Source organism: Microplitis demolitor, chromosome 1 (genome assembly GCF_026212275.2).
Source record: "Microplitis demolitor isolate Queensland-Clemson2020A chromosome 1, iyMicDemo2.1a, whole genome shotgun sequence".
In the NCBI taxonomy this organism is placed as follows: Eukaryota; Metazoa; Arthropoda; class Insecta; order Hymenoptera; family Braconidae; genus Microplitis; species Microplitis demolitor.
Genome location: NC_068545.1, coordinates 22,042,124 through 22,068,597, shown reverse-complemented (window position 1 = coordinate 22,068,597; position 26,474 = coordinate 22,042,124). Strand labels below are relative to the sequence as shown.

At 35.1% G+C, this 26,474-nt stretch overlaps 1 protein-coding gene across 5 annotated transcripts in view; it reads right to left on the bottom strand.

Annotated features, from left to right (window-relative positions):
- LOC103580160 (polypyrimidine tract-binding protein 2) overlaps positions 1 to 26,474 on the bottom strand; it is a 151,505-nt gene that overhangs the window by 52,535 nt on the left and 72,496 nt on the right. Inside the window, exon 1 of one of the 5 annotated variants that reach the window (XM_008561827.3) lies at positions 8,325 to 8,349. The exons of the other annotated variants lie outside the window; for them this stretch is intronic. The gene's annotated coding sequence lies outside the window, so the exon portion shown is untranslated. Of the gene's footprint in view, positions 1 to 8,324; positions 8,350 to 26,474 lie in introns of those variants that run through there. 5 annotated transcript variants of the gene reach the window in all.

Genomic DNA, 26,474 nt, shown 5'->3' with positions numbered 1-26,474 from the left:
ATGTAAAAGGGGGGGGGGGTACTTCCAAAATTACAAAAAAAAAAATTCTTTTTTTTTTTTTTAATTTTTTGTTAAACTTTTTCAAAAATCGAGTCAGACGAAAAATTTTAATGACTCGCAAGTAATTAAAATTATTTTTTTATACGGCAACTGAAAAGTTTTTCTATTCGAATATCACCAAAAAAAAAAAAAAAAGATTTTAAATATTTGAATCCCTGAAAACTTAGTATTTATTTATGTTCCTGAAGATCGGAACGTTTTTCGCGGAGTGAAAATAAAAAATAAAAATGAAAAATAAAAAACCTTAAGTCACCTCTAAGCAGTTAAATTACATGAATTTTTTCATTTTTTTTGCACGAAAAACGTTCCAATCTTCAGTTACATATTTACTTAAGTATCCTGTTTTGCCTCCCCTCCCTCCCCCTTTTCTATATATAACGGAAATATATATTTTTATTGGCAGTAACGTGGGTAATTTGTTAGCGAACATCAAGTATGTGAGATGTGTGTTGGTTGATCGCAGTAACACAGGAAACAGGTTGCGAATCGTGTAGTTAATTGAACTATTATTCTTGTAAACAGAATGTCATAAATGTTGTCGAGTGTATATAGAAGGCAGGTAATCATAGTTTAGGCTACAAGAGAGGAACAACCGACAGGCTAGCATGACAAAGACGACGACGGGCTAGCATGACAAAGACGACGACAGGGTCAAGTTTAATGTATATTTTGGCTAGTGGGTATGTGCTAAGGGTTGTTTGTGTGTGTGTACATACAAACAAGTTGGAGCACACACATTAGATGTATATGTGTGCAAGTGTGTTATGTTTCAGAGTAAGTTATGATGTTGATAATGTCCTACAGCTACTTCTGATAAATTTATTTTTATTTCAGTTTTTATAAATATATATAGATATATAGTTTGTATAAAACTTGAAATTGATATTATATTTTTGTATTAAACTTTGCAAAACTGCTAATCTTTAACGCTATCACGTATTTCACTCGATCAATGTTTTCTTCACTAAGGAAACTTTTTATTGAACTAAGGTAAGAAAATATATAGTATTTATACTTAATAATGATTATATTTATTAAAAAATATCAGAATTTCACGAAAAAAATATAACAGTATATGTAAAAGTGACAAGATATTTAAATAAAAAAAAATTGAAAAGTATAAAATATGATGGATGTTTTGTTCGAGAGAAAAATAAATAATGTTGTATGTAAATGTGTGTACATAAACTTGATAATAGTCTCATAAAAATATATTTATTAATGATTTAACTGACAAGAAGGATAATGTTTATTGATATGAAACGGTAGGGAAATACATTTGGATATGGAAGTTAGGATATATAAAGATTTATGATCGCAAAAACAGTGCATTATCGAGACGGAAATGGAATATATGGAGGTAAGAGGAGGGAAGAGGGTACCGGCATATGTCGGTCGGCAACCCGAATCATCGCGAGTTAGAGGTAGACGGGGATGGGTAAAAAAATAAAAAAAAAGTTTTAAAAAGAGAAGGAGAGTGAGTGTGGTAGGATCTACGAGTGCCACGAGAGAAGTAAATCAAATTTAAAAATCCCACGGCGCACGAATGTGCCCGTGGTCGCCCGTCAATTTTATATACTACTGCCGAGTGTACTTCTCACACTGGTAATTATTTTAGCTTCGCTCTCTCTTCAAACATAACAAAATAATGTTATAAAAATACCATGAATTTTTTATAAAAATCCATAAAATTAAAATAATAATGACGATATTAAAGTGAATGAATTAATGGAAGAACAAAAAAAAAATAAACAAATAAATGGATGTGATGGATATTTGAGCCATCGATGGATCCATCAATTAATGTCAACATTGGTAACATTGGTTGCAGTGCTATCAGCATCTGCCATATAAAAAATGTCATTTCCAAAAAGCTTTTAACTTTTATTTTTCATTTAATGCTAAATATTTTATATTTTTAATGTTATTGTTGTATAAAAAGTAAAATTGTTTTTTCCGTATTAACAGCCTCGTCAAATATGGTTTTAGAAGCAACTTCCCCTCATAGTCGCTCGTATTACTGCCGAGAAGAAGTTGACACAAGAGAGTAACGTAATTAAGATAATAGTTTTACATTACACGACATTGGATCCCAATTGTTTATTTTTAATAAAAATATAATTACTAAATAATTTTGAAAAACAAAAAAAAAAAAAAAAAGGTTTTTAATGACTATGAAAAATGTATTTTTTATTCTTTTGATGACGATAATAAATTATAGGGTTTTAAAATAATTATTTTGCAGTAACGAAAATGTGGGAAACGTTGACGGAGGAATAAGAAGATTAGCTCTGGATATTAAAGAGTGAAAAGTAAGTTAATCCAAAAGCTATCTCGCGGAATAGTTATATATATGTAGGTGGTGTGTTGAGCTGGCGAGAAGTACGACGACGACGACGACGACTACGAGGAGTTAGTAGACGGAGAGATGGAGATGATGCTGAAGATGAAGGTGGAGGATACAGAGATGGAGATAGAGATAGAACTAGAGGGTTGGCTGGTGTGAAATTTCACGACACTCGATACCCACGACCTCGTCGCCGACTCATCCAATATTTACTCGGCTCGACCCATTGAATATTCTCTCACAGTACATTCCGAGTACACCGGTATTACTTGATGGTAGTTGTCGGTTTGATGCTGCTTCTACCGGCACACTACGCCGCTACATAACACTACTGTGCTCTATGTACACTAGAGGTGGTGGTGCAGTAAAAGAGGTGGAAGTGATGGGGGAAAGCGAATATAGAGACGATGGCATTGGGAATGGTACATTGAGTATCGCATTTTCACCACCTACGTTCGAGAGCATTCGTATTAATATTTTACTTGCATGGTAGACCTATTCTATGTGATGCTTCTTATATATTCGTTCGATCTTTTCCTTCTGTACAACACCTGACACGACGCGAATGCATTTGCGCTAAGCTCTGAGAGTCTCAAAGTCGATCAAGGAGTTTAGTGTACAAATGAGTTGGCTTATAACTCTTTTCACAGGTATTACGTTTTTTTTTATACTTCAATTTATGATGAATTTTTATATTTCGCGAGTAAACGAAGACGCTGCTCAAAAAATTTATTTTTTTAAATTTCAATTATGCAAAAGCTATAATATTTTAGCTTATATTAAGAAAAAAAAACAAGAGATACATTTTTAATTTCTGTGGAAAAAATTTGAAAATGGCTGAAAACCGATTGACTGCGGGCCAGCTCAAAATTTTCCCTTCAGGTAACTACGAATGATTTAAAACTCATTTGGAGATAATTGGTCGAAAAAAAAATTTTTTTTCATCTACGAATTGGATTTATTTGAATTATTTTCGTGCCCACGGATGATGTTCAATTCATTTGGTGGCAATAGGTCTGGGAAAAAAAAAGTTGGTAGTGGGTCAGACCCTCAGATGACCAATTTTGTGTTATGAGCTGCTATTATTCATCTTAAACCGCGTAAAAATTTTTTTTACCTACGAATTGGATTTAATTTCATTATTTCTACTCCGATTTTGGTTTCAAATTTATTTGGGGACAGTTGATGAAAAAGAATGAAAACCGGTTGACACCAGTATATACATTATTTAAAAAATAGTCAGAAGCTTCCTAGGACATCTAAACTTCAAGATCTTTTCAAAACTCATCAGTTTTAAAAAATCAGATCGAAATAAATAACTTCCCTATCCATAAAATTTAAGTATTCATCTAGTCCAGCTCCCCTACAAGCGACAAAATAAATAATATATATTTAAAATTGGCAAAATATAAAACCTAATACTGCAGGATTAACTTTTGATTAATTACAATTATAATTACACGTAGAAAATATAATTTAATACTTTAAATAATTGGTAGTAATTAATCATGTAGAGATAGGACGATTTACGGGAAATAATCTAAGAGAAAATCCCTCGAGGTGACAGTCGGCTCATTCTCCTTTTCACAGGCCGCTATCCCAACTAATGGGAGCACCATCATCAAAAAGCTCCGAAGTGATATCTCTCAAAAGGACACTTGGATGGTATGTATGACTTAGTTGTACTTTTGATGTTCACTACCATGTGTACATGTACCCACCACATAAACTCTACCGCCTGTACCTTCAATTTGCATTCACTGAAAAATTCTACTTGAACATAATTTATAAATGAAAATATTTTAACGCTAATTATCTGATACTTTAACTTTGAAAATAAGTCTACACTCTTTTTTCTATTTAATATCGACTGAGGATTGAGCCAAGATTCACTTTATGTATCGTATAGACCCCCCAGTATCCTTTAATAAAGCAACAGGGATAAGAATCAATTTTCCAATCTCCCGAGCCGTCGAGTCGAAAAAATTTATGGCTATATTCCGACAATATTTATTATTTTATTCTATAATTCTCTTATTTTATTATCGATTTTTTTTTTTTTTCAATATTTTCAAACCTTTTTATTTTAAATTTTTTCACTCACTTGCTATATTTATATCTACCGTCAGAGTAATAAAGAAAGTTAACAATTTTTTCTCACGTATTAACCGTAGAAAATAGTAATAAAATTTTTTTTCCATCCCAAATACTAATAATAATAATGAAGGAAAAAAAATAAAAAATAATAATTTAACTTTTTTAGTCCATAGGTATTCGGTATTTTTCACGCGGATCATTTCACAACAACGAAGGGCACAACCAGTTGGCAATTAACCGCTGCAATTTCGCCATTAGCTGGTCGTCGTTAAAAAAGCCTTAAAAAAAAAAAAAATAAGGCACAAAAGGAGAAAGAAATTAAAAGAAAAAAAAAAAGGTACAAGCGAACAGTTCGGATAATGCTGGAGGAAAAACGAGTCTACAAAGAAGTGAAAGCGCACGAATGCTAAGAGAGAGAAAGCGTAAAAGTGAAAAAGAAAGAGAGAAAAAGAGGGAGAGAGTGAGATGAGGTTTAGCCAGACGGTGGAAAGGGTAGTAGAAAGGGGTGAAAAAAAAACCGTAATAATCCTCTAACGTTTCTTTTTCAGCAAACTGACATTCTTGCCTCTATTCTCTATCTCTCTTTCTCTCACACTTTTTTACTCATAGGATTTTTCTTCAGCGCGTTCTTTTTCCTCGGAAATGACGAGATTTATATCACGAGTTTCTTCTCGCACCTGCGCTGCTTTTGCAAGACGTGAATCAAAACCTGGTATACCCGAAGCTTAAGCTCAAAGGATCCACATACGACAACATTGATTCGATGTATTGTCCTCACGTACTGTACTACACTCTACTGCATACACAATACATCCATAAACCCACACACACACTAGACAACTTACTCGTCGGTCATACCTGCCGCACTAAATTCCCCCGAGTAGGTGGAATTTTTTGTCAACCCATGTCCAATAGTGTGGCTTACATTTCATGGATTAAATTTAACAAAAGCCAAAAAAATTCACCACTAACAAGTCAGACGATTGATCCAAATTGAAAGCGCAGCAAAATAAATTACGTGTAGTAAAGAGAAAGAAAAAAAATCAGCAGCAATAAAATTAACTTTCATTTAATTTAAGACTGGATTTATATTAACAAGAACATAAGCTCCGTTTAAAGTTCATTGAAATGAGGCCGATTAATTGAAACCGTTAAAAGCACTACCGCGACATCGATTCTCGACTCATTTTCAGCCTTCTGGTACTTCTACCCCTCAACTTATATCTCGACAGTCTCCTTCATCTCAATACAACACACGGCAATGCTTTTGTCGATATGCGTGGAAAACAATAAAAAAAATCGAAGCTACTAAATGACGGAGACTAGACGCCGTCATGCCCTCGTTTCATCATCTAGAGTTGTTCAGCGCTGTTCTGTTCTGTTCAATTCCGCATTATATAATATATATGTGTATATGTGTGTGTATGAATAACAACACAGTGACATCGAGCACAACCGGACGCGAGAGGCTTCTATGCATCGGCCGTTTGTGCTTATCTTTTTAGAGCACCTGGAGTCTTCTCTTCCCATGTTCGAGAAACCGATACGATTGTCCGTGTGTTATGTGTACTCTTCTCGCTCTGAATTTATAACGTAAAAAAAAAAAATAATAAATAGGAACATGAACACGAATATATCTGTGATTTTTATCACCATTTTTTTGAAAAACTTTAAAGTTACTGTGTAAAGGATCTAAATAGTGATGACTTGTTTCAACAGTAACAATGGTACGACGATTATAATGGGAGTGTAAATGATATAAATTGAATATTTAACAATTGGTACTTTGTCTTTGAAGAGGATCCCCTTTATAAACTTGATAGCAAATTTTCCGAGCAAGAGACACTCTGCTGTGTGTTTAGTGTACGGACAAGGGTAGGACCAGAAACACGGACACAGTATTGAATTTACGTGGCAAGTTTTCGTAGGAAGGAACCAAATCGTTTATCACGCTCAGCTAATAGATAACACCGTTGCGTTACGTGTTCTCTCGGTGGTTTTAGGTGTGTATGTGTGAGAACGACGATCGAGTCTCGTTTTATCTCGTTCCCGATTACCCTACACTTTGAGTTTACAACTTTATCCATAATACGACTTAAAGCTACATCCAGTTCTCTCACTCTACCTCCACCCCCATATAAAACCTTTGTATAAAATATAACTGCGAGCGTACCGGTCTCTTTTCTCCGCTCATCTCTTTTCGACTACTGTCAATTTGATTATTCTAACGAAATTTTTACGCCAGATGAGACTTCCTCTTTTTACTTGTTCCTTCTGTCAGCCTGTTTTTATTTCTCCTCTTTGTCCTCGTCCTCATCCTCATCCTCATCCTCATTCACATCCTGATCCTCATTTTATTTTATTTATATCTATATATCTTTCTATCAGATATCGTTTGAAGCTCGAATCGATCTTCTCACAGATAACCCCTAAATTCGTTGGCTGAGGATCTCCTTGAGATCTACAGGCTTTACAGAGTTTACTGGCAAAACGAATTTATTACGCGCCTCTTGGCCCAATGAAACGCGCGCGCGACATCCTGATGTTCCGCCGACGTTAGGCGGCAAGTTGGAGGAGGATCGAGCCGAGACTGGATGGTTATAGCGAAATAAAAAAGTTAAGTAAAAAAAGAAAAAAGAAATATTGATAAAGTAAGACGAGCTTTTGCTTGTGGAGTCGCTCCATTGCCGGAAATACGTCACGGGGAATAACGTAATCGAATTGCGGTCGAAATCGAGTCATCCCCACGAGACTTGTGGCATTCACGACTTCATATATATGTGTTTGAGTATGTGTGTATACATGTAATGCATAGATACCAACGGTAGATCTCTACATACAGCTCTTGACTGCGTGTCTCGCGCTTTTCATCCACTCTACGTCACGATTGTGTCGTACTCAATAATCAAAATTCTCTTTTTCAAGTCAACCAGATGAATTTTACTCTACAACACCAACCATTTTGAATTTACAGTACTCTCAACCTTTTTTTTGTCTCCCTTCCCTTCCCTCTCCTCTCCTTTCTACATATGATTGAATATTCATACGGAAAAATAAATTCTCGGAAGATGCAAATGAATTTTTTTTTTTTTTATTGAATTTTTTTTTTTTTTTTTTTTTTTTTTTTTTTTTTTTTTTTTTTATGGCAACTTCATTAAAAATTAAAATAAAACTTTTCAACGGTAATTCATTAGAAAAAAAAAAATTTTTACTGTCAGTTTATTTGGTAATAAAAATAATTAAAATGAAATTTTTTTTGTAATAATCAAAGATGTAAATTAAAATGTGAAAATTAAAAAGAGATATCAGCTGACATTATAATCGTGCATTTAATCATTGACAAAATCGATCGTGTCGGCTAATTTGCCAGACTCGAGTCTCGGAAATTCGCCCGATTAGTTTGAAATTCATGGGAGAATGAGGAGAAGGGAGACACCACCCAGACGCCGACTCCCGAGGGTGCACTCGAGAATGCATACCGATCGCCTAATAGGCTCATATAACGAATACTCTCTCCAACTAGCTAGCACTCGTGCCAGCTCCTCGTTCACTTCCTCATCCATTGCCGTCGCGCTTCAACGAGCATCGTTGCACCAATCGCTTCATCGTGTTTGTTACTCACACCATTACATCTTGCTTGTGTTCACCAAAAGCATACGTTTACTTGTGCAAATATCAGTAAATAAATCATAATAATAATAATAATCAACTTATATTATAATATATATATAACTAGAATAAATAAATGGAGACACGGGAAATTGTACCTGCGGAGCACTGACTTTCTTTTACATTCGTTTACTTGAAATTTTTCGCTTACCCGCAGGTCAAATGTGCTCGTTACTCGTTGCAGAAATTCACTCATGGGGACACTCACCTAAAACAAAAAGAAAAATAACATTTCATTTAATTATTATTATTTTTTGTTTTTAATTTTTATATTTTAGTTTACATTTTAATTTACTTTATAATTATTCATATAATTAATGTAAGAGAGAGTTTTTTTTTATATTTCTCGTCAATTAAAATTTTACAAAAAAACTTGAGTAAATGAGTTTATTAAGTATTTAAATGTAAATTTTTTTAAAAAATAACAAATTAACATAGAAAAATTTTTTTAAAAAATTATATGAGTATATGAATTTATATGAAAATTTTTATAATTGTAAAAGGGGTTTCTTCTATTTGATTATACATTTTTTTGAGTAAAAATTTACAATGTTTAATTTAGTAAAAAAAAAAAAATTTGTATTATAAATATGAGTGTTAGTGTGTTAAATAGCCTACGATGTCAACAAAAAAGTATCCCGATATATTCATGGACACGTAGAAGCTGTTAGGGAAGATGGCAACGGCGATTGCAGGCCGCGATAACGTTAAATTTAAGCTGTGGCTGAGTGGGCATATTCAAACCTGCATCTTCAAAATATTAATATGACTATTACACTATCTAGATACAGTTTCCCCTAGACTACATTACATTCCCGAGACTACACTTCTTCCCCTTCATTGCGCTTGATTACTCCAAGATACATAAAATAAACTTCATTTACTTGCCAACTAAAAAAATATTATTAAAAAAATCACCAACAAATATAAAACTCATTTTATACTTTTTATTTTTATAATTATCAAAAAATTTTTTAATGCTCTTTAATCTTCTGGCCTGACTTTTAAACTTTTAGTTCAAAACTCACTTTGAAATTTTTTTTTTATTTTTTTAGTTTGCAATAAACGATTTTTGATGTATTGCTGCATCTTTATCTTCATTAACATTTTTTTTCACTTTGTAAACTTTTAAGTACAAGAAAAAAAAATTTACTTGAAATGACACCCCCATATATATATATATATGATGAAAAAAAATTATCATCATTTCTTCTTTGGCAGAATCTTTTTCAAACGAAAACTCGTTTAGCACGTAGTCCGGATATGAACCGAGAAAAAGGATCAACGTACACACGTTTTCCGTAACTGTTACAAAGGAGAAATAAATATAATGTGTGAAAAGCGGATTTGCATAACGTACAAATATATGTCAAGTTTTTAAAAAATGAACGAGATATAAAGAGGACAAAGTGAAAACTGAAATTAAAAAAATAAAAAAACCGCAACAAATTACAAAATGCTTACGTATATATTAATACTTATAAAAATAATAATTTTTCTTATTAAGGAAATAAAATTAATTTTTTACCAGTGATATCGTTATCATCAGATAAAAATCAAATTAGATAAGATTAGTTATCATTAGAGTACTTTTAACTTCTATTTGAGTTTTTTCACAATTTCGACTTTTTTTACGATTTATAACAAAAGTAATTATCTGTAGTTTTGATTTTGAAGTAAATTTTAATTTTTGACTTTTGGAAATTTTTTTCAAAGTGAAAAAACATACAGCAGAGACAATTTAAAATTAATGTTCAAAAATTTTTGAATAATTAAGGAGCCATCCATAAATTACATCACACGAATTTTAGGACTTTTGAACCCCTCCTCTCGTCCTTGTCACATATTCATAAGCCCCCTCCTGACGTCACACATTTTTTAAATTTATGCATGAATTTAAAAATAATCGAGAGAAAACAGCTATTTTCATTTTTTCACTTATTTTTATTAAATAATCTACTTAAACCTATTCAAACCCTCACCACTCAAAATTCCCGTGAATTTGAGCGTCTCACTTGCATTACAACGCCGCTCTGAAAGTTAAATGACGTTGCATGACAGATAATCTCATAGCGAGAATGCCAAATTATTAATAAATATAAATCAAGTTCATAAATTTTTAAAGTTTTTTTTCACATCTGAATTTTCCGTTTTAGTATTTTTTTTAATTTTAACATGTGACGTCACAAAACTATTGACCTCCCATGTTCCTTGTCACATTTCGGTGATACCCCCCTCCCCATTAACGTGTGACGTAATTTATAGATGGCCTCTAATTCAAATATTTAATAAATTTGTTCCCTGTAAAAAATTCGCCGAGAAGACAAACTCCGACTTTACTCCATATGCAGAGTGACTTTAAAAAAAAAGCTCCTAGACTCCAAGTAAATTTGAATTTAAATAAAATTTGAATTTACTCTCGATTTTTTACAGTGTTGTAATTGCAGATGATTATTAATATTAATATTAAAAATAATAATAATAAAAAAATTAAATAAATAATCAGAGAAAAAAATTTTATTTCAACTATAATCCTATAATATATAAAACCTAATCGACTTGGAATGATTCGCAAGTTATAACTGAAAAAGGTATATAATAAAATAAGTTTTTACAAGTTAAGTATTAAAGTAGAGTAGAGACGAAACGAAACGATCCGAGATGAGAAGAAGCCAAAGAGTAACAGCAGCGGTAGAGTAGTAGAAACCTGCACACTTTGCTCGGACAAAAGAGAGTAGTGGAGTCGGTCGGGGATATGGTCGGACGTTATAAAAGGAACTCGGCGTAGTTTCTCCTGGCGTCTACCCTCATTCACTTTCCGTTTCTCTCTTACTTCTTAACTCTCGCTAAAAAACTTTTCTGTCACTCTCTCACTTTCTGGCTCGCTCGACAGTAATGCTAACCTGCACAGGGGTTCTTACAATAATTACTCGTCGGTAAGTACTTCTCCGTAGCTAGACTACAACACAACACTATTACACTGGCAGTAGCAGCCAGCTAGGCAAACAGACAGGGCAAGAGGCAGAGCAAACGGGCTCAGGCTACCTCAGCGATGTCGCTTTTTCAATTTCCTGGGAATCCCCAAGCGAGTTTTGAACGTGATTACGAATGGAAAGGGAATAAACACAAATAGAACCAGGTGGTGGTAGTGAATTAAAATTAAAGTTAATAAATAAATATTACGGTTATATTTCAAAATTAATACCCCCGTTATTTAATTTTATAATTAACTTTTTTTTTTATCATCATCATTTATGGAGATCGAGATAGAAATATGTTTATAGGTTCTATTAAATAAGTTAAGCAAATTCCCAAAGTGATAAGTAGATTTGTCGGGTATCTGGAGAACGAATCAGGCACTTGTATGTACTCTGGGTTTAATACGAGTCTGAATGCATACAAGTTTAATTAAACTAAAAGACAATATGGTCATAGTTGAGGAAAATTAACGTGTACCAATTAATGCCCTTGATAATAATTAAAACAAGCTTTAAGTTATTTTAAAAGTAACAGAACTGTCGTTCTCGTGCTCGTGCTCTCGCTACAGCAAACTCGATTCAAGTAAACAGGAGATAGATAGTGAATAAGATAGAGGCAGGGATGATTGAGATGGAAACGGATATAAATTCAAGTTTTAATATTTTCAGTACAAAGAAAAATTTAATAGAATTGTGTGGAGTATAAGTAAAGCATCGTCCAATTACATTCGGGATAGAGAGTTTCTGTGTGCAGTAGTAGACCGAGGTGACTTGGGTCGGTGGGTGGGTGGGTGGCTTCCTGGGCGTATATGCTTGGCCAATTGAAAAATAATAGAAGCCCTCTTTTATTCGTGAGTAGTGTGGATTCCCCATGAGGATAAACATATCTTTCTTGTGAAAGGGGAATACCTACTTCCTTTTATCATTCGATAGAATAGAGTACCCTTGGACCTATTCGCCAGAATGTACATTTTTACTTGCATATATTTCCCAAGTATCCAATACTAAACTGGAGGAAAAAGCCTTTTTTTTTATTTCCATATATATATTTTTTTTAATTCATCCACCTTTTATATATATTTTATCTCTCTGCAAATACACTATGCATTAAATTATAAATTTAAATGATTTAAATTAAATGATGACGTATAAAAGCTTTTTGGAAATATAATTTTGATATTATTTTTGCTTTGCTTTGTAAAATAAAATTATTTTTTATAATAATAATGAAAATTTGTTTTTTGATATAAAATATAAATTAAAACTAAATGAATGGACATAAATATATAATTAAAAATATTATGTGCATATTAAATTCAAGATATATGAATATAATATCAATTTCTGATGGATTACATTTAATATGAAATCTGATTTATAAATAATACATAAATAAATTTATTAATTAAAATATTTATAAAATATGAAATTTTTTTTTAAAGGATTAAAAAAAAAATTAAACTGACTAATTAGCAGTTGAGTTTCAGCAGTCGTATTAATCAATAGTATAAAGACATTTACTTGGAGTAAAATAGTACGAGTGAAGAAAGTTGACACTAAAGTTTATAATTAGTGTCTTTAGCGCTCACTTGCTGTTTAAGTCATAAATGTCTAATCGGTAGATAAACTTGCCCCGATTTGACATTCAGCATATGGACGGTTACGAGGGTGAGGACGAGAATTATGAGGAGTTTGAAATCGTCTCGAGGCAGTTGACTACAAGGGTGCTTTAAGCAGTGGAGAGTTTGTTTAAAGGAAGGACGAGAACGGTATCGTGTCTTTAAGTCTCAAAACCATCTATACATCTCACTTTATCTATCTTAACCTCAACTAAACAAATCGCACTGGGCTATAGTGCCATTATAAGCTTCCTTCTCTTTGTAATACATATATATACATATATATATGTACAACAGCACTGAATGAATTAACCTCCATCACAATTTACATCCAACTATTCCCCCTTTCTCGTACACCTGGTGACGTGCTACGGCATGTCGAAATTCAGAGTAAATTTCCTTGTCCAATTAACGCCACGTTGCCGACGTACCCCCACACGCAACAAAGTTACAGGCACAGCTATACATATATGAATAATATATATGCAATATATTTTGATAGATATTAGTTATAAGTTGACCAAGTTTGCACACCTTAAATCAATATTAGTTACGATAATAATAATAGTAATTAAGCTAAGACATTTGAACAGAGACGAGGGAAAATTTATCAACATTTTGGCGGAGGCAGAAGTATAAGAGAGGGCGAATTATCCACCTGGTGGTGTTAATTAAACTGTGAATATTAAACGTAGATTTTATGAGAGGCTTTAAACTCGCAGCAACCCGACTGGTGTGTAGAGTAGTCTCGACGATCGATCAATCGCAGCGGCAGTGGTAGCAGTAGCAGCTGTATTTGTCTCACTTCAACTATGGGACAGCCATCACTTTGTGAATGTCGAGGCTATTCGATATCCTCTCATTGAGAGTCGCCCTCAGGCGACAGGGCTCCTCACTTGGAGCTCTTTTTTCGCTTGAAATTCCCGGCGCCCCGAGTGAAATGTGAGTCCGCGTTGAAAAATAAAAATAAAATTCAAATAAAAATGCGAGGGAGGAAAAAAAAATGAGCTAAATGAGAAACGTTTTAGTTACAATGTATTGGGTTCATTGAAAAGTTTAATCCATGTGAAAGACTAGCCGAGGGTTTTGAGGTAAAAGTTATTAGGAGTAGTGGTACAAGTGATAGTGAAGGCAGTGGAACCAGCAGTACCACCGACAAAGGATAAGTGTATACGTATATGTTACTCTCTCATGTGGTCCAAACTGGTAAAACCAAAATTCACTTGCTCGCGGGTTTGTTTGGATACACGAGGCTCTGAAACTCAACGCCAGTATTCTCCTCGTCTCGTCTGGTAGTACCAGTACTCTATGCTTAAGAGTAGTCTATCGACTCCCCATAAATCGTTGGCTAGAGCCCTAGACCAACCGAGAGGGTGTACAAGAGCCGCAATGTCCTCTGTGTATGTTGGCCATGTGTGTGAATAATATCTGTGTATACACCGGGAAAAGAGGAAGAGAGACTTGGTACGCGTGTGTGGTGCGGTATTTCCAAGAGAGCGTTAATTAATAATTTAATCGAAGAGCCTGTTCCGGTGGTACGCGGTAACGTCGTCGGATCCAATGCACGCTCTAATTAAAACCGACCTGTGTGGTGCCTGGAGCCACAACCCAACATTTACGAACCAGCACATCATCTAGAGACGTCGTCATCATCATTAACTTATTCTTCTACGTGATCATCATCATCCTCGTCGTCGTCGTCGTCTTGGGTGTCGCCGTAAATAAAAAAATTCCAGCAGCTTATAAAACTCCTTTAATATCTCAGCTTCAGGCTTGCGTTAAATTTAAAACTTGATAATGCAAATAAAAATACTTAACTTTTAAAGAGAATCCTCAGGTGTTTCTTCTACTACTGGCACTACCGTCACCGCTATTCTATAAGAATATACAATCTCAGATGCATTCTCTTTTATATAAACTCACTGACGTACTATTTCACAGCGTAGCTCTATCTACTTTGCTATTCGTTCGCGACGACATGGAATTCGCCTGATGCATAGTCGATTGTCACACGTATATATATAAATATACATACATATATACCAGCAAGTCTTTTGGGAATTTTGCGTATGAAAGTTTACGTCGACGACTATAACGTCTAGCTCACTCACAAGTTACATTTGCTCTTGATAATACGCAAATCTCTTGGCAAATGCTCATTGCATATTAGCTACTGTCTTTTCATACGTACATATATACATACATATATATATATGTACTTTTCTAACTGTGTACCTTAATCTTGAGTTGAATAAAAGATGACGAAAAAAATTTTTTCTTCACTTCTGGTTCAATGTTATCACGCATCTCGGGACATGCGTCAACTTAACAACAACTAAAGTGTCCGCACATCTACGCTAAAGTACATGACGTCCTTTAGGAGCAAAGTTACGCTGTCGGGGGTATTCAACTGCTGGTACTGGTTCTGCTGTTATACCGTCTCACGTCCTCGTCATTGCGCTATAAATGGGCGTTTGAGGTCGAGGTATGCCACATATACCTACTGCTAAACTATACTACACTACACTAGGTGGTGATGTCGTCGTCGCACGGCATCCTAACCGTCAACGTCATCAGCCTAGATGTGTGTGTAGGTTTAAGTTCATGTACTTTACAGCAATACATAGACAGTACCCACCTTGCAAGTATATATATATACACAGTATAACTAAATTTATTTAGTGACACAACATAGTATGCCAGCAATTAGTAGTGGTGGTAGTAGGCTGTGGATAGTTGTACTTGTGCAACCGATTTATAAGGCCATTTGGTGTGGCTTTACCGCTGCGGTAAATGTGCGACTATCGAGCTTCGCCGCCGCTATTGCTGCTGGTGCTGCTGCTACGGATATAAACTTCTCACTACTGTGCTTGCTCTGTAGTGCTTTCGTTGGTGTGCTTGTCTACTATCATGTTGTACTTGCGGGGGGTTCATAACGGAGTTATCTCTCATACTATTTGTTGGGCGTTAATTAAAACAGAATTCTCAGCAACCTGTTGACGGATACTCAAAGAAAATTTTCATACAATGGATTCAAGTATAAGCTGTGCAATCTATATTAAATATTCAATAATGTTTAACGCAATATTTTATCGTTTAAAAAAATTTAATTTGACGTTTTTAAACTGGTTATAAAAAGGAAACAATAAGTAGTTAACTTTTGTTGCAGTGTCTAGCCGTAATCCATCAAGACAACTAGCAAGATGTGCGCACTCAGTAATGATCCAGAAAGTAAAGGTAAAGCAATAAAGTAGAATTAATTATACTGAAAATGAAGCACCAGAACACAGTAGCATCAAATGTGCACTCAGCTCGTTTTACTTTTTAGGGCGATGTTATCCGCCACGTGGCTCGGACGAAGCAGCCTTCAACCGGTTTTACAGCTTGCCGTTTCTACCCATTTTTATGGCCAACATCCACCTCTGTAATATTATACTTGCGTCCACCTGCATGCATACGCACATTAAACCAACAGCCGTACGCTGTACACGTCCGAGTGATTGTACATATATACATATGTGTAAACATTTTCAGATGGTCATAGCCGTACAATATTCAGGCAGAAGAGAAGCCAGTTGAAGCTCTAATATAGCTTGGCCCTCATCGCTGTATAACAACGTCCACTGGGATATCGCTGAAACATTTCCACATGTCTACAGTTGCAATTTCATATCACGAACACGCAGCTCTACGCAACAACTGACCGAGGTCCGACGACCGGTGACCAACGATCGATACCACAAGATTTACGAGTGGTTTTTATTGGACGCTGGCAACATCCCAGCTATACCGCATTTATGCATATCTCCTCGTGTTTAAGCTTGATTTTGCTGCTGCTGAAGCCACAGCTGGAGCAGAGCAGCTAGCTAGCTAGCCGTCTAGTTGTGGTAGTGCGGAAGCATCAGAATAGGAAACCGAGGAGGACAGATCTCTCTGAGCACTTCAATCACAGTTTATAGTCGAAACTGGTGGTGGTTTCTATTCATGTGATATCAATATCGAAACTTGGCAATACACTGCTGTCTACTCCCCAGCAACTGATTCTACTCTAAACTATTTATGTATTATGTATATGGTATCAAAGATATCGCAAATCTTACGATGGACTCTAACAGTATTAAACTACTGGCAGAGCTACCACTGCGGTATTTCACATCTCAGTGTGGTGACGTGGTGAAACCTCTGAGATGGAGTCTCTTGATACCACATCAAGGAACAAGAAGAAGACGGCAAAGACGATGAAGACGACGACGAGAAAACTGGGGGGATTTCATTGGATTTCACTGAGGCGAGTTCAATGGGGTTGCTAAAGAGGATTCAACTACAACCAATAGTTATCCAGTAGGATTACCGAGTTTATTCCATTCTAACACTAATTCCGTTGACGTCGACTAGTGAGAAAAGATAGGATGAGACAGTTGTTGATGTCATTGTCGCGTTCTCGATGAGGGGATTCTGTACAAGCAACTTGAGAACTCGACACTAAATTGAAAATATTATTGTCGTAAACTATTGCAACTAAAATGAACAAAATTCCTTCTATCAAATCTTTTTCTGTTTAATGGAAAATTTTTATCTCTGTAATTTAGTTTATTATTATTATTTTTTTTTTTTTTTCAATTCAATTCAAATATGTGATTTATTTATTAGCTTGATTGAATAAATTAATTTGGTTCAGCGTAGGGAAAAAATAAAATAATAAATTACGGGTGTAATACTTATTACAGAGAAGGAAAGTTTTAAAAGTTCACACCGGATGATTGTTTTAAGTCCCAACGAAGAAAGTTACAGCTTGGCACAGTAAGCGTGACTGTCGTGCTAATGTGACAGCTGAAAAACATTTCGCCCTCTACTCTGTGTCGCTCCCTCGTCCTTTTTCCGACCTGATATTATATATATATATAATTGTTACAGAAAACGTTGAAATAGAGGAAGAAGAAATGCTTAACGCTTAGTTACTTCTTTATATATATTTTCATTTCTGTTTTCAAACTTGATTTTTTTTCTCTTTATCCTGAAGGTGAGTTTATCAAGCAAGCGACTAGGTTATGTCTGTTTGATGTACTTTAATCAAGATTCTGCAGTTGATTAAGAACCCATTACCACCTTGTGAAACCCATGAAGGCAGTCGTACAACTTGGGAGAATAGTGTAAGTTAAGTAAGATCAACAGGCTATCGGTAGCAAGAATCTTCTCTTCTCTTCTATAGTAAAAATTTTATCTACTACGTAAAACTGGATCATATCTATCTACGTGACGATAAGAATTCATTTTCTAGACTCCTAACTCTCCTTTCATCTTTAAAACTAATTTTATACTCGTTAGAAAATTTCATTAGCTTATTCATAAAATAAATCTTCGCATGAAATTCACCTGCTTTACATCGAAATTTATGAGATAAAAATATATGTATTTATTAAAATAAGAATTTCAAAGAGTAATGTATTCATTTTAGTTTAAAAAACCGAATTTCAAAGTTGTAAAATAATGTCTCAATAAAAATTAAATGATAATTTAAAACCAGAATAATAAATCTTTTCGAAATTACATGAAAATAAAAATACTGATGTTTTTACAAGTTGTAAAGGAGACGGAGAGGAAAAACCTTTAAATCTCATACTTTTTTTGTATTCGAGGATCTTACGAAAAGGAATAATACTCGATCTACCTCGTATTCTTAACAATTTTCTCAAGTAGTGTCCCTTACTCACTTGTTGCTGCAGTGTCCCCGTCTCCGAGTACCACCGCCATTATCGATAATTGAAGAAAAAAATATTATAACGGGAGAATAAAAATCATAATAAAAAAAAAAAAATAATAAAACGCTTCACTCGCCATTGGCTCTCAAGAGTTATTATCTCTATAAAAATATATATAGATTTTTATTTTTTTTCGTTATTCCGGAAGATTCAATAGCTCACTAGACAAGTACAGCAGTGAATCGGATATCTCGGAACCCGATTAGTCGTTGACGGTGAAGGATCACACAATCCTCGAGCTGATAAACTGATGGGTTTACGTCGCCAACACTGCGGTGGATTAACTGACGCAAATAGACAACGAAGCACGCGTACAAGTATACAACCATCGGTACAAGAGTGCGGATAGAAATATATATATCTATATACATATACATATACATACATTTTGATACGCTCTAGCTAACTCAATACACGCATATATCACCTATACAATTGACGTGAGCGTAGATGTGTGATACACATGAATATATATATGTATATACTTGTATTAAAGCCAACACGCACGCTGGCTGAATGCGGTGGTACGTTAATGACAGGAAACCGGCAATATGAACTTGACGGCTCGGTACCGCACCGTAATTCCGTAGCAGTGGCGTAACGACTTGCCATCGGTGCCCATTCGCAACAAGAAAGCAACTCTTGCAAATAGACGATCATCCCTAAGTACAACTAAAACATGTAAAAAAAAAAAAAAAAAAAAAAAATGAAAAGAAAGTTGAAGCCGCGAGTTTCTAAACCTCTGAGTTTATTTAATCTTGTTTTTATCAGTTTTTTGTTTAAAAACCGAGTTCTTTGACTCGTCGACGAGCTTACGAGCTTGCCCAGCATGCATTTAAGTGTCTAAAGACTCGTAGACCTTTGAATTGAGAGGTATATACGAGTAGTTGAGGATGAAAAGAGTCCAAGTGAAACGAGCCCAACTACTACTTGTCTACTCATATTACTCCGACGTACAACTACGACTTGGGTGTGCACAAAATTCTTTGGATTCTTTGTTCAGTCTTCCTAATTACACGGGCGTAAAGCGCGTGTTTTATTTCTTGAGCACAAGTCCCTGGGAAACAAGGGATGACCAGGTAACGAGACCGAGACTTCAAGTGGACCCGTGAATACGAAAAAAGAGAATGAATGAGATAGACTAGGGTAGGCTGCCGCTTTATACTGTACTCTGTATATTTATATATATATGAGAATAAGGAAGAGTAAGAGGACGGGGAAGAAGATGTTGATGAGGATGGTGTGCACAAGAGAGAGGAAAATAAAATAGAGAACATACCACCGACATTCTGTAACAACCATGCTTGGATTATATATAGTGTATAAGTATAAGTAGTATTGGTTGGTTCTACTCTGCTCAGCTCAACTCGGCTCAGTTTCGCTGGTGTGAGACTCAAGGTGAATCCTCAGCTATCTGACTCTAACTAACGTCATTAGGTAATTAGATACGTGCCGAGTCGAGTTGAGCCGCAAGCTCGGAAGTTGCCGAAGCGGACGAGAGTGTAAGTGAGTGAGAGAGCGCCTCGGGCGAGGAAGAAAGTCTTTTCTCTATAATATACCGAATGTTATGTGTTCATATATATATGAGGAACAAAGTACTGTCTATATTACTCCTAAAATGCGTATACTTTGCTAAAATATATATGTATATGTATATAAACTATGTACTACTGCAACACGACTGTCGTCATTACAACAGTTCAAAAAGTAAGTGAACAGAACAAAAGCGTGCTGTGATTAGCGGGTTTAATTCAAGCGCAATTAATTGAGTAATGAACGTATGAAATTTAAAAATTTTATTTCACATATAAGAGAGTTTGTTGAACTCTGATGAACTGGGTTACCACAGTATAAATTTTGCTATTGATAGCACTTATAAATATATATGTATATATATTATGTGAATAAGTTATACGTCGGTAGAGATTTAATTGACAGTTTAAATTGTCATCTGACATAGTAATGTCTGGTGGTGGTCGTGCAATGCGGCAGAGTATAATTAAATGACGGGAAATGTTTTAAAAATAAATGAGCTCTGAGAATAAGGATTTAGCTGTTTTTATGTATAATTTTGTTAGTCCGGTAAAGTTGTGTACATTTGAATGTTTGAGCGGGTCGAGGAAACCCGGAACCACCAAAGAGGTTTATGCGGCAAGACAAACGAAGGATACGCGCGTTTCGACCTAATTTAACTTACCGCAATGGACCTTCTTGCCAGTTACTAAATACACCAGTTGTATTCCACCATAATTCGCGTTTCAGCAAACTCGGAGATGTATTAATGTGTGATACATAATGAGCTTCCATGTGGTTTTCCTTAGCCTCCGTGCTAACCGAGCCGGCCCTTGCGTGCGGACAATTAATTCTCTCAAAGGGTTTGTATCTTTAATCACTACATTTCATCTCTGCCTGTCTTCATTCCCGTTTTTGAGGCAATATTTGCACGTCTAACCCACGTCTATTGAATTTATTTACTATTTCACATTAAATAGTTGTTTATGTTTTCATAAATAACTTGATAATAATAATAATAATAATAATTTAGTATTTTACAAGATATTACAAGTTTAACATAAAGCTGTATGATGAAAATATTCTATATACGTTGGTAAAACGTCATTCTTGACGAATAAAATTTCTCAACGTACATTACTTGAAATAATTCAGTGAATTAAATTCCCGAGTGGCTGAGTATGCAACGTATGTCCAAAATTTATCTCGGAACATTTAAGCTAAGCAGTTACAGCTAACGTACAGCATATAACAGAGTTAATCTTTACGTCTAACTCGTCAGAGAGTTAGTTTTCAGCAAAGTAGTATAGCTGGTGTAGAAACAGTCTAGCAGTTGAGTAGAGTACCGGCAATAGTAGTAACAGTACGTTACATTACAATGAGTAAATTTCTCATGGGAGAGTATAATAGATAGAGAACAGTAACTACTCATCTTGCCGTGATTTGCCCTGTCGACAAATAATTCAAGTGTGATAATGACGACACTTTACCCGTCATTGCAGTCATCTTACTTCTCGAATCCCACTAGTAGTAGTATCGTCGACGCCGACGTCGTTTTGAGTAGGCGTAAAAAGACCAGCGAATAAGAAATAAGCATAACCACTACTACTATCATTACTTGTACTGCTACTTGCACCAACACTACCTGAGAATGTAAAGTCATATTTAAGTCAGCTATCAACTCTCATGAAGCATTTGCTACTACTTTGATTCGTCACACCTAATGAACCATTCACGTGGCATTTACGGTATCGTTTTATTTTTATTTTCAATTTTTTTTTTTTCTTTTCTTTAATATTCTTTTATTCTTTTTATTGCCATGTTCGTAGTCTAGGTGCTTTAACTCACGTTGCCGAGGAGTTAAATCCCCGAGGAATTAATCTTCGATACTGAGTAAGCCTGAAAAGTCTTCTTACTACTTGAGTAAAAGGGGATTCTCATGAGTCCTAAGAGACAATGTCGACGCGTTACCAATGAGCCTCAACAATTTAGATTTTATTTCATTTTTTAATATTTATCGCTTATAATCACTCGTACATATTAATTATAATGAATTATATTATAATATAGTTAACTAGTAAATTACGATAAATTTATTCATGCAAAAAATTAATTATGGTATATAATTTAATGGATTATTATTATTATTGTTATTAATATTTAATTGTAGTTTTAATTTTATTTTTTTATGACTAGTAATTTCTCCGGTAGCATCATAATAATTTTTTCAATGTACCAAAGATCCTCGGATGTTCTCAATTTGCTCTACTAACGGATGTTAAGCGCTTGCAAATCCGTCGTTAAAGTTGCAAATTCGTGACGTCGAGCGCACGCCGCGTTGTGAATTCAAATGACGCCTGTGCAATCTTTTCCGTAGAGTGCCGAGTAGCTGCGACAACGGGAACGACGACGAGTTAGACACCAGGTAGATTGACAGATAAGATAAAACCGAGAGCGGGTGAGATAAAGTGCTCAAGAATTTACCGAGTAGGAAAAAGAGAGGAAATTGAGAATGGAATAAAATGAGAGAAATATCCGAGAGCTGGGGAATAATATAAAAGAGAGAGAGAGAGAGAGAGAGAGAAAAAGAGAAGAAGATAACGATAACTTTAGAAGCGTTGCTAATTGCAAGACACTCATTGCGGACTCTGCTGGTCTCAGCGGAAGAACAAGATTGCGATTTAAACTTGTCAGTGGAAACAAATAATAAAATAAACTCAACTAAATCGATTTGTAAAACAGTTTAGTAATATTTATTTTCATATATATATATATATATATATATATAACAATGTTTGGTATACTTTAGCACGTTCTAAGGAATCTTTTTTAGTTTCAATCTCTCGTCTCAACCATTCAACACCTGTCGATTCTACATCGATTAAAGATACTGCTGTCTCAAGATCCACACTAGAGCTCAGCTTGACTGGGTTTTGGCTTGCGGCTATACATCATGATCAAGATCCAATAGACTCTCAACTGGCAAAAGCTCATTCGCGTTAAAGACTTTTACGTTAAATAACGAGAAAACCCGAGTTCTCGCGATGAAAAAAAGTAATTTCGGCTGTTTTAAATCAATAATTAGTATACTTATACGAGCATTAAAAAAAATTGAGGATGAATATTTACGGGTGAAGTTGGTAGTTAAATTTATGATGAAATAAAAAGTAAGAGTTTATGGTTTTAAAAATATAAATATTGCTCACCATGGCGTCCTTGATCTGATCAACGGGCTGGAGGAGAACCGTGGCGGAGGAAGCCGTGCCAAGGGCACGATGATGCTGATGTAATTGAGGATGATGAGCCGCGGCTGCGGCAGAAACGATGCTCGCGGTACAGGTACAGGTGCAGGTGCAGGCGAGACTGCAGCCCTGCTGACCGAACAAGTGATGACCGCCGGTAAAACTTGGGTGATTTGAGTGCAGGGCCGGTGGCAGGGGTACCGCACCTCCCGGCACAAACGAGTACGAATGAAAATACGTGGTGATGGCGGTAGAGCCTCTTTCGGCGGCGTTCACGTCGTCGTGCTCGCCGAATTCTAACTTACTGATGACAAATGACGGATTGTACTGACCACCAGTATGGTATTGATTTTGATAGTGATTGTGGCTAGGATATTGATACTGATATTGGTATTGGTGATGATTATAGCCGCGGGTGAACAGCGCCCGTGTTCTAAATAGGGCTGCAATTCCCGCGACGTTTGTTCCACACTCGTCCAACTGTCTACTGTGCAGCGGTATGAGCTGCTGCTCTCGTTGCCTCAGATTATCCAGTAAATTTATCCTTACTTTAGAGTCTCGAGGTGGTCCACTTGTTGTTTGCCACCACAGCTTGCTGTTGTCAAAGTCGCTGTACGGTCGCCCAAGAATTGTTGCCTTGGCCTGTTCTCCTTGTCCTACTCTCTCTCTTTCTTTCTCTCCTGTCCTCTTACGTCTCACCGTAAAACCCTGTCCCGGTAAAAGACAAAGCAATCTTCAGCTCCTTCTTTGTGTTTACCACACAAACTTTACAGTCAATTCCTTGCTCTCTTTCTCTATCTTAAAATTCCGTCGACTTTATCTTTTATTTAGCGTACAAGCTAAAATCATTTATTCAAATCAGACATTCATCAGTAACTTGTCTTATACTCTACTATTTTACTTTTATTTACAAATGTAAGTGAGCGTTTCAAATGATTGTCTGTCAGATTATTTTTCCTCGTAACGCCGCACAAACAGCAGATTCTGATTATGATTAGGATTAAAATCAGTAACAAGACTAGAGATAAATTAAAAAGTACGAGTTCTGATATGAGTCTGATCTATATATATTTATTTTTTTTTCTTCTAAATAATAAATATTGATAACGAGCAACAAATGTGTGCTGTCGTTGATCACGAATGATTTAATTGAAACGGCGTAGGTACAATTTTGAAGTAACCTTGGTAGGATATGTGCACAACACGTGTGCTAATTTATTAACACGTTTACTATCTACGTATAATTATGTCTATCTCTACCAATATCATTAATTAATAATGATGATAATAATAAATAATTAATTTTTGTACGTGCGATTGAGCTTGTCGGTGGTGGAGGTACCTGGGAACACTAAATATTAAATAAATGATTGTCACGAGGTTGCGTGTACAGCTTTCTTTCTCTCTTGACTCTTGACTCTTCTCTACTTGTCCTTCGGCAGGCAATGCAAGGTCACTCGCAAATGAGACCACGCGTTCACTACTTCATACACCAGATAGGAAGTGACAAGAACAAGACAAGACTCTTTACCCAAACAGATAAACTTTATTCGAGATATCGATTACGTGGGCAAACTGATTTAATTAAATAAAATCAGTGATTTTATGGCTCTCAAACTTTTTTTATCCTCAAACTTTTTATTTTCTTAAAACTTTTCCTCACGCTACAGTACAGTACATAAATATATGTGTGCAAATTTATTCGTAGGTATAAACCTACAGTTATATGTACTTTATATATATATATAGTATATATAATTTTATTTTTCGTTTACGGAAAAATAGCAGGCGATGAAAAAGTAGAGGCGACGTCTTATCATTACATTTTCACGTCAGTTTTTTCTAAATTATTTTTCTAATTATTATTGATATAATTAATTTATATATTTAGATTTTATCTCTAGGTTATTATTTATATATTATACAGTAATTATATAAGTATACGTAATAACTTTTTTGAAAGTTAAAAAACGTGATACCGTTGATTGTCTTGGACGCAAATCTCTTGTAGCCAAATAAATAATTAACTTAATACTCAATTGGTATGATATCGATATAGTAATTATTATTATTTATTATTGTAATAACTATTATTATTATTATTATTATTATTATTATTAATATTATTGTTCATGATGTAAGATTAAAACGAGCTTCATAGTCAATGAATGTCAATTTAAAAAAATTATTTACAGCCGCACTACACACATGGTTTTAAAATGTCAGCCAGAACAGCTTGAGAGAAAAAGATCGAGGGCTAGGGCTAGAGCAGGGAAAGAGAGAGATAGAGCGGGAAAGAGAGAAAGAGAAGAGAGTAATCAGTAGTAACCTGATGATGATACGTGTGTCCGGTTTTCCACTTAGTAATTTTAGCGTCCGATTACTCAAACCAATGTCCAGCAGGACTGAAACGTGACACGTGATTACATGGAACACGCGACTTGTCTTTCAGTTATTAAGAGAAACAACAACAAGCTATTCACGTCACCCACACAGACGTTTGTCCTCACATGTGCACGCACTACCCTCGCTGACTTAGTTTTTCTTAATTAGTTTATTACTTTTAATTATATTTTATTATTATTGGTTCTGCTGTAGCATAGAAGAAGACTAGTGTAGTTAATGAGTGTGACGGCGACGGCGATGATGATGACGATGACAGCTCGGGATGACGGTGGACGACGATTTTTAGTGATAGTGACGTGACCACGGGAAGTTGTAGCAGATTGGTAAAATCAGTCAATCAATAACATTATATATATACATATATATACAAATATATATTTATATATATATATATATATATATATATATATATATATATAGATATTATTTGGAGTAATAAATATTATTACTAAACGATAGTAATGACAATTAAAATTAAAATAAATAATATTAATAAATATGAGACTTGTGCGCGCGTGGCTCCGGTTCAAGTTTAGCAAACAGGCGGGCGGTTGGGAGATAGATTTGGAGGTGGAACGATTAAAAAGCGTCCTACTCGATCGCCTAGCTTGACACAACTGACGGATCTCGCAAGCTGTAAGGAGGAAGCGCTCGGTGGGCCGCGGACGCGGCTTTCAAACGCGTTTCCCCACTTATCAAGTACGAGCCAATCGCCGCGAAGCCGGCCGAGCTCACCCGAGTCTGCGTCCCTTGTGATATCCGTATTCACATTTATATATATATAT